At 43.0% G+C, this 9,355-nt stretch overlaps 1 pseudogene; it reads left to right on the top strand.

Annotated features, from left to right (window-relative positions):
• The first annotated feature begins 230 nt into the window (after positions 1-230).
• LOC100956151 overlaps positions 231-9,355 on the top strand; it is a 10,988-nt pseudogene continuing 1,863 nt past the window's right edge.

The raw sequence follows: 9,355 nt of genomic DNA on the forward strand, positions 1-9,355 counted from the left end.
TTGACTCCTGCTGATTGAGTAGGCATAATAATCATTTGACATTGGGGGCATTGATGAGCAATGCTCTTTGCTTCTCTCCAGGTTAATTGGAATTTATTCTTTAACCTTTTAGCATTAACATGAGTCAAGTAATGTAGCTATTTGGCTTCTGTGAAGGCAGAGACCACTAAGGTATCAACTCTATTATTGGCCTCGACTAAATGACCATTTAGATTTGTATGAGCTCGAATATGGGTAATATAAAATGGCTGGTCTCTAGATCTAATTCAGGACTGTAAAGTGCTGATAATATAATTGAGCATCAGGTAGATATTTAATCAAGGCTGTTTCAATATGTTTTGTTATGAATAGTGTATATGCAGAGTCTGAAATTGTATTTAATGGATCAGAATAATCTTTAAAACCTTCCTTTACAGCAGCTAATTCTGCTTTTTGGACAGAAGTATAAGGAGTATTAATTACCTTTTCTCTAGGACCTGTGTATGTCACTTTTCCATTACTAGAAGCATCAGTAAATAAAGTAGTGGCTCCATGTAGCAGCTGATCCTTGCAATTGAGGGGCAGAATCCAATGAGTGAGCTTTAAAAATTGAAATAAGTTGTTTTATAGGTAATGTTTATCAATTTTATCCACAAAGTCAGCTAAATTTATCTGTGAGTGACTGAATTAATAAAAGATTGTTTGACTTCATTACGGGTGAGGGGAACAATTATATAATGGGGATCAAATCCAGTAAGTTTAACAACCCATGTTCCAGCTTGACCAATTAGTTGAGAAATGAGGTGCAAATAAATAGTTAGAGTTTTTGAGGTATTATTTGGAAGAAAAATCCATTCTAAAATGTGGGTATCTGGCACAATTATTCCTATAGGAGAATGAGAAGTAGGAAAAATAAGAATTCCTATGGGTTCATTTAAAGTTATTCTATAAATTTGAATTTCTTGAAATCTTTTTGCTATGAGTTGGAGTTTGTTAGTAGCTTCTGGAGTTAATTTGCAAGCACTTTTTGAATCAGAGGGTTCCCTTAAGATAGTATTTAAATGAGTTAAAGAATTGTTTGGAATATCTCAGGATGGACAAATCCAATTTATATCACCTAATAATTTTTGAAAATCATTAAGAGTGTTAAGTTTGTCTTTTCTAATTTCTAACTTTGGAGGTTTTATGAAATCATCTTCAAGCCTCATTTCAAGATACTGATATAGAGAGGTAGTCTGAATTTTATCACTAGCAGTAATTAATCCTGCCTGGGTGATGGCTGTTTGTATCTAACCCCAGTGAGAATGGCCCACATCACAAAATCTCAAAACTGCAGATGCTGGCATGGATGTGGAGAGAAGGGAACACTTTTACACTGCTGGTGGGACTACAAACTAATACAACCTTTTTGGAAGGAAGTATGGAGAACCCTCAAAGAATTCAAACTAGACCTCCCATTTGATCCTACAATCCCATTATTGGGCATCTACCCAGAAGGAAAAAAATCCTTTTATCATAAGGACACTTACCATAGACTGTTTATTGCTGCTCAATTTACAATTGCCAAAATGTGGAAACAGCCTAAATGCCCACCAACTCAGGAATGGATTAACAAGCTGTAGTAGATGTACACCATGAAATACTATACAGCCATTAAAAAAATGGAGACTTTACATCCTTTGTATTAACCTGGATGGAAGTGGAACACATTATTCTTAGTAAAGAATCAGAAGAATGGAGAAGCATGAATCTTATGTACTCAATTTTGATATGAGGACAATTAATAACATGGTGAGGGTGGGGAAGGGGAGAGCAGAGAGAGGGAAGAAGGTAGGAGGGGTCTTGGTGTGTGACACACCTTTGGGGGGCAAGACACAATTGTAAGAGGGACTTAACATAACAAATGCAATCAGCATAACCTGGTTTATTGTACCTTCAATAAATCCCCAACAATAAAAGAAAGAAAGAAAATACTATGAAACCACCCCCTAAAATTTCCTGCTTTTCCCTTGTCACCTTCCTTCAGCATACCAATATGTCACACTTTGGTTTTCAAAAGGTTTTATTGCCACAATACTCTGCATTCAAATGAACATTTCCTGAGAGTCACAATATTAAGGGATGGATTACTTATAATATTCTGGTAGCAGGGCTGTCAAAAACATCCCAGGGCTCTCTGACAATGTGGTGGTGGGAAGCAGCGGTGGTGGTGGCAGGCCCAGCTCAAAAAGCAATGCAGATTCTGGCTTTCTGGGACTATGGTGTGGGCCTGGTGCTAAGGTGGCAAGCCCCAAGAAATAAGAAGCAGGGCTGGCAGTGGTTGGCTAGAGGACGTGCAGTTGCAGGAACACACAAACAGAGGTTTGTTGTCAGAGGCTCCTGATGATAAACTCTTCTTTGTGGACACTGGCACCAAGAAAAAAGAGCTGAAAAAGAAGAGAATCAAAGTCCAGAAGAAGTTGCTGCTTCTCAAGAAACACCTTTGGGTTGATCTCATCCTTGAGAACACATCTAAGATCCTTGTTCCCAAAGACATCCTTGCTCACCAGGTCCCCAACACCAAGAAGCTCAGGCGGAAGGAGCAGCTATGGGAGAAGCTGGCAAAGCAGGGCAAGCTGCCCCAGGAGGTGCACAGGGCATGTACCAAAGGCCAAGGCTGGACCCCAGGATGCTGTTAAGCTGCCTGTCTAAGATCTTTGGCCCCCTGACAACCTTCTGGACAAGCCATTGTTTGACCAGGACGAGTTTTCCCTGGAGAAGACCAAGAAGAAAGGAGGGAAGAGGGGATTCTGGGAAGATCGCCGACTGGTAGCAGCCCTTGTCAGAAGCTCCTGAGCAAAGGAAGAAAAACTGGATGGAATCAGAATCTATGAAGCCAAAGACGGGAAGCTGAGCCCAGAAAAAAGTTTGGCAAGCTGTAAGTCCAAGGAAGAGCATTTAAGAACACAAAATACAGGTACAAAGTGGGCCCCAGAACTGCTTGCAAGAGCCGCATGCCTCCCGCGGGCAGTGGGTTGCTGCAGAGGAGCCCCCAGCTCCGGGCAGACACTGAACTACTTGCTAGAGCCACATGCACCCCATGGGTGGCAGGGGAGGAGTCCCCCACTATGGGCAGGCCCGGAACTGCTTGCTAGAGTTGCACACCCCTAGGGCAGCAGAGGGGATCCCTGCTCCAGGCTCCTGCTCTGGGCAGGCCCAGAACAGCTTGCTAGTGCCGTGGGCGTCCTGCAGGCAGCAGTGGAGGAGTCCTCTGTTCTGGGCAGGCCCAAAACTGCTTTCTAGAGACACGCACACCCCACGGGGGCGATTGGAGGAGTTCCCCACTTCAGACACCTGTGTTGAGTGGGCCCAGAACTGCTTTCTAGAGCCACACGCAAACCACAGGGTCATGGCAGGGGAGTCTACCACTCTGGGTGGGTCCAGAACTGTTTGCTAGAGCCATGTGCATCCCGTGGGCAGCTGCGGAGGAGTTCCCCACTCCAGGATCCCACACTGGGAGAGCCCAGATCATCTTGCTAGTGCCGTGCACCCTGCGGGCAGTAGCAGAGGAGTTCCCGGCTCCAGACACTAGTGTTGGGCAGGCCCAGAACTGCTTGCTAGAGCCATATGCAACCTGCAGGGCCATTGCAGAGGAGTCTACTGCTCCTAGCGGGCCCAGAACTGTTTGCTAGAGCCATGCGTGTCCTGCAGGCAGTGGCAAAGGAGTTCCCCTCTCCGGGCTCCCGTGTTGGGAGGGCCCAGATTGGCTTGCTAGTGCTGTGCGCACCCTGTGGGCAGTAACGGAGGAGTTCCCAGCTCCAGACACCTTTGTTGGGTGGGCCAGAACTGCTTGCTGGAGCCACACGAAACCCGCAGGGCCACTATGGAGGAGTCTGCTGCTCTGGGAGGTCCGGAACTGTTTGCTAGAGCCACGTGCATCCCGTGGACAGTGGCAGAGGAGTTCCCTGCTCCAGACACCCATATTGGGCGGGCCCAGAGTTGCTTGCTGGAGCCACGTGCAACCTGCGGGGCCACAGTGGGGGAGTCTACTGCTCTGGGAGGGCCCAGAACTGTTTCCTAGAGCCACGGGTGTCCCACAGGTGGTAGTGGAGGAGTTTCCTGCTATAGGCTCCCTCACTGGGAGTGCCCAGATCAGCTTGCTAGTGTCACATGCATCCAGTGGGTGGCTGCGGAGGAGTCCTACGCTCCCCTGCCCCCCCGTTTGCCCCAGTGGGGCTGAACTAGGACTGATATGACCACTGCTGTTCCCCTGCCCCTTGGTTGCTCTCTGGTCGCCCTGGCGGGCGAACTAGGACTGATCTGGTCACACATGTATCCTGCACCACTGCTGCCATTTCCCTGTCCCCCTGGTTGCTCCGGTGGGGCTGAACTAAGACTGATCTAGCAGCTGCAGTTCCCTTGTCCCCCGGTTACCCTGGTGGGGCTGAACTAGGACTGACCTGGTTGTGTGCATTCCCCACACAGCTGCTGCTGATCCTCTTCCCCCCGGTTGCCCCGGCGGGGCCGAACTAGGAATGACCCTGCTGCGTGCATTCCCCGCACAGCCACTGCCATTCCCCTGTCCCCCAGTTGCCCAGTGCAGCTAAACAAGGACTGTTCCAGCCACTGCTGTTCCTCTTCCTTCCAGTTGCCCTGGTGGGGCTGAAGTAGGACTGATATGGCTGCTGCCATTCCCCTGCGCTCTGGTCACCCTGGTGGGGCCAAACTATGACTGATCCAGCCACTGCAGTTCTCCTGCCCCCACAGGCTTCTCTGGTGGGGCCAAATACCATTCTCCTGCTCCCACCACCCATCGCCATGGTGGGGCTGAAGTAGGACTGGTTCGGCCGCTCTTGTGCTCCACACAGCCGCTGTCGTTCCCCTGCCCCCTGGTAATCCCACTGAGGCTGACCTAGGACTGATCCCGCTGCATGAACACACAATCGATGCAGGTTCCCTGCACCCAGTCACCCCGCTGGAGTTGAACTAGGACTGATCCAATCTCTGATGGTCTCCTGCCCCCCAGTCACGCCACTGGAGCCAAACTAGGACTAATCCAGCTGCTGCCAGTTTCCTGCCTCCTGGTAGCCCTAGCAGGCCAAACGAGGTCTGATCAGGCTATGCTCACTCCTGCACAGTTGCTGCTGTTCCGCTGTGCCCCAGTTGCCCCAGCACCTGAGAACTGGGAGAAGACAAAGCCACTGACTGAAAGCTTCTGATAAGGTCTCCAAACAGAGTAAACTCAGCATGGGGCGGAATCAGCAGAAAAACTCTGGCAAATTGAATAACCAGAGTAGATTAACATCCCCCAAGGAAAAATGGGGCAGATGCAATTGAAGACCCCATCCATAAACAGATGGCTGAGATGTCAGAAATCGAGTTCAGAATTTCAGATAGCAAATAAGATTAACAGAATGGAAGAAAGGAGGGAATTAGAATTTCAAGAAATGATTCAAAAGATATCTCAAGAAATTATTCAAAAGATGTCTCAAAAATTCAACGATTTCAAAGATAAAATGACCAAAGATTTTGAAACACTGAGACAAGAGGTTGCAGCCCTCAAGGATCTGAAAGATATGGTGGAATCCCTCTGTAACAGAATGGAATAGGCAGAAGAAAGGATCTGTGACATTGAAGACAAAGTTTTTGAACAAGCCCAGGAGTGCAAAGATCAAAAGAAATGGAGAGCAAACATTGATCTTTCTCTCAGAGAGCTCTCAGATAATTCGAAGAAAACTAATATTCACCTAATAGGAATCCCTAAAGGTGATGAAGTTGCTTCACAAAACACTGAGGCTCTTCTTCATGAAATTATGAAAGAGAATTTTCCAGACATGCCAAGAGATTCTGAAATTCAGATAGCAGATAGTTTCAGAACCACAGCATGACTGAACCCGAACAGGACATGCCTTGGGCACATCATAATTAACTTCACCAAAGTTAAGATGAAAGAGAAAATTCTGAAAGTAGTCAGATGTAAGAAAACCATAACCTACAAGGGGAAGAGTATTAGGATGACTGAAGATCTCTCAGCTGAAACCTTTCAGGCCAGACAAGGAGGGTCATCGACTTTTAATCTCCTAAAACAAAATAACTTCCAACCCAGGACCCTGTATCCAGCTAAACTGAGCTTCATCTATGATGGAAAAATTAAATACTTTAATGACAATCACATGTTGAAGAAATTTGCTATAACTAAACCAGCTCTTCGGGAAATTCTCAAACCTATCCTCCATAATGATCAGTGCAATCTTCCACCACAAAAGTAAGCCCACTCAGAAACTTTTGATCAAATTCCAACTTCCACAATGACAAAAGGATTAAAAATGTCTACTGGACTTTTCGATGCTCAAAATTTTACCAGGATTATGAATACTTTCAATCAATGTTAATGGCTTAAATTGTCTGCTAAAGAGGCACAAGAATCATATCTTACTTTAAAAGATAAATATAGACTTAAGGTGAAGGGATGCTCATCTATATTCCAGGCTAATGGAAAGCAGAAAAAAGCAGGTGTTGCAATTTTATTCGCAGGTACAATAGGGTTTAAACCAACAAAAGTAAGCAAAGACAAGGATGGCCACTTTATATTTGTTAAGGGTAACACTCAATATGATTGGATCTCAATTATCAATATCTATGCACCCAATCAGAATGCACCTCAATTTATAAGAGATACTTTAACAGGCATGAGCAACTTGATCTCTCTCAGCTCCATCATAGTTGGAGATTTTAATGCTCCTTTGGCAGTGTTGGACAGACCCTCCAATAAGAAACTTAGCAAAGAAACCTTAGATTTAAATTAACTATTCAACTTTTGGACCTAACAGACATCTACAGAACTTTTCATCCTAACAAAACTGAATACACATTTTTCTCATCGGTCCATGGAACATCCTCCAAAATCGATCACATCTTAGGTCATAAGTCTAACCTCAGTAAATTTAAAAGAATAGAAATTATTCCATGCATCTTCTCGTACCATCATAGAATAAAAGTTGAACTCAGTAACAACAGGAATATGCAGTCTCTGACAAAAACATGGGAAGCTAAATAACCTTATGCTGAATGATAGATTGGTCAGAGACGAGATCAAGAAGGAAATTATCAAATTTTTAGAACAAAACAATAATAAAGACACAAGTTATCAGAACATCTGGGATACCGCAAAGGCAGTCCTAAGAAGGAAATTTATAGCATTGCAAGCCTTCCTCAAGACAAAGGAAAGAGAGGAAGTTAACAACTTAATGGCACATCTTAAGCAACTGGAGAAGGAAGAACATTCCAATCTCAAATCTAGCAGAAGAAAAGAAATAACCAAAATTAGAGCAGAATTAAAAGAAATTGAAAATAAAGGGATTATAGAACAGATCAATAAATCCAAAAGTTGGTTTTTTGAAAAGGTCAATAAAATAGATAAACCTTTGGCCAACCTAACAAAGTAAAAAAGGATAAAATTTCTAATCTCGTCAATAAGAAATGGTAAAGTTGAAATAACAATAGACCCCTTAGAAATTCAAAAAATCCTTAATGAATATTACAAGAAACTTTATTCCCAGAAGTACGACAATCTGAAGGAAATTGACCAATACTTGGAAGTAGGTCAACTCCCAAGACTCAGCCAGAATGAAGTGGAAATGTTGAACAGACCTATATCAAGTTCTGAAATAGCATCAACTATACACAGTCTCCCTAAAAAGAAAAGCCCAGGACCAGATGGCTTCACGTCAGAATTCTACCAAACCTTTAAAGAGGAACTAGTACCTATACTACTCAACCTTTTCCAAAATATAAAAAAAGGTGGAATACTACCCAACACATTCTTGAAGCAAACATCAACTTGATCCCCAAACCAGGAAAAGACTCAACAAGAAAAGAAAATTATAGACCAATATCACTAATGAATATTGATGCAAAAATATTCAACAAAATCCTAACAAACAGAATCCAGCCACACATCAAACATATTACACACCATGATCAAGTAGGTTTTATCCCAGGATCTCAAAGGATGGCTCAACATACATAAATCTATAAATATAATTCATCATCTCATAAACAAATTAAAAAACAAAGACCATATGATTCTCTCAATTGATGCAGAAAAAGTGCTTGATAATATCCAGCATCCCTTCATGGTCAGAGCACTTAAGAAAATTGGTATAGAAGGGACATTTCTTAAACTGATGGGGGCCATCTACAGCAAACCTACAGCCAGTATTGTATTGAATGGAGTTAAATTGAAATCATTTCCACTCCTATCAGGAACCAGGCAAGGTTGCCCATTGTCTCCATTGCTCTTTAACATTGTAATGGAAGTTTTAGCCATCACAATTAGGGAAGAAAAGGCAATTAAGGGCATCCATATAGGGTCAGAAAAGATTAAACTTTCACTTTTCGCAGATGATATGATGGCATATGTGGAAAACACCAGGGATTCAACTACAAAACTCTTAGAAGTGATCAAGGAATATAGCAGCATCTCAGGGTACAAAATCAACACTCATAATTCTGTAGCCTTTATATATACCAACAGCAACCAAGCAGAAAAAACAGTCAAGGACTCTATTCCATTCACAGTAGTGTCAAAGAAGATGAAATATTTGCGAGTTTATCTATCAAAGCATGTGAAAGATCTCTATAAAGAGAACTATGAAACTCTAAGAAAAGAAATAGCTGAAAATGTTAACAAATGGAAAAACATACCATGCTCATGGCTGGGAAGAATCAACATTGTTAAAATGCCCATACTACCCAGAGCAATATATAATTTTAACACAATCCCTATTAAAGCTCCACTGTCATATTTTGAATATCTTGAAAAAATACTACTTCATTCTATATTGAATCAGAAAAAACCTCGAATAGTCAAGACATTACTCAGGAATAAAAACGAAGCAGGAGGAATCACGCTACCAGACCTCAGATTATACTATAAATCCATAGTGATCAAAACAACATGGTACTGGCACAAAAATAGAGAGATAGATGTATGTAATGGAATAGAGAGCCAACAGATGAATCCAGCTACTTACCAGTACCTGATTTTTGACAAGCCAATTAAAAACATTGAGTGGGGAAAAGATTCCCTATTTAACAAATAGTGCTGGGCAAACTCGCTGGCAACCTGTAGAAGACTGAAACTGGACCCACACCTTTCACCATTAACTAAGTTAGACTTTCACTGGATTAAAGATTTAAACTTAAGACATGAAACCATAAAAATACTAGAAGAAGTTGTAGGGAAAATACTTGAAGAAATCGACCTGGGCAAATATTTTATGAAGAGGACACCCCGGGCAATTGATGCAACATCAAAAATACACTATTGGGACCTGATCAAACTAAAAAGCTTCTGTACAGCCAAGAACACAGTAAGTAAAGCAAGCAGACAGCC

Source organism: Otolemur garnettii, unplaced genomic scaffold, assembly GCF_000181295.1.
Source record: "Otolemur garnettii isolate 467f Iridium unplaced genomic scaffold, OtoGar3 scaffold00407, whole genome shotgun sequence".
Lineage (NCBI taxonomy): Eukaryota > Metazoa > Chordata > Mammalia > Primates > Galagidae > Otolemur > Otolemur garnettii.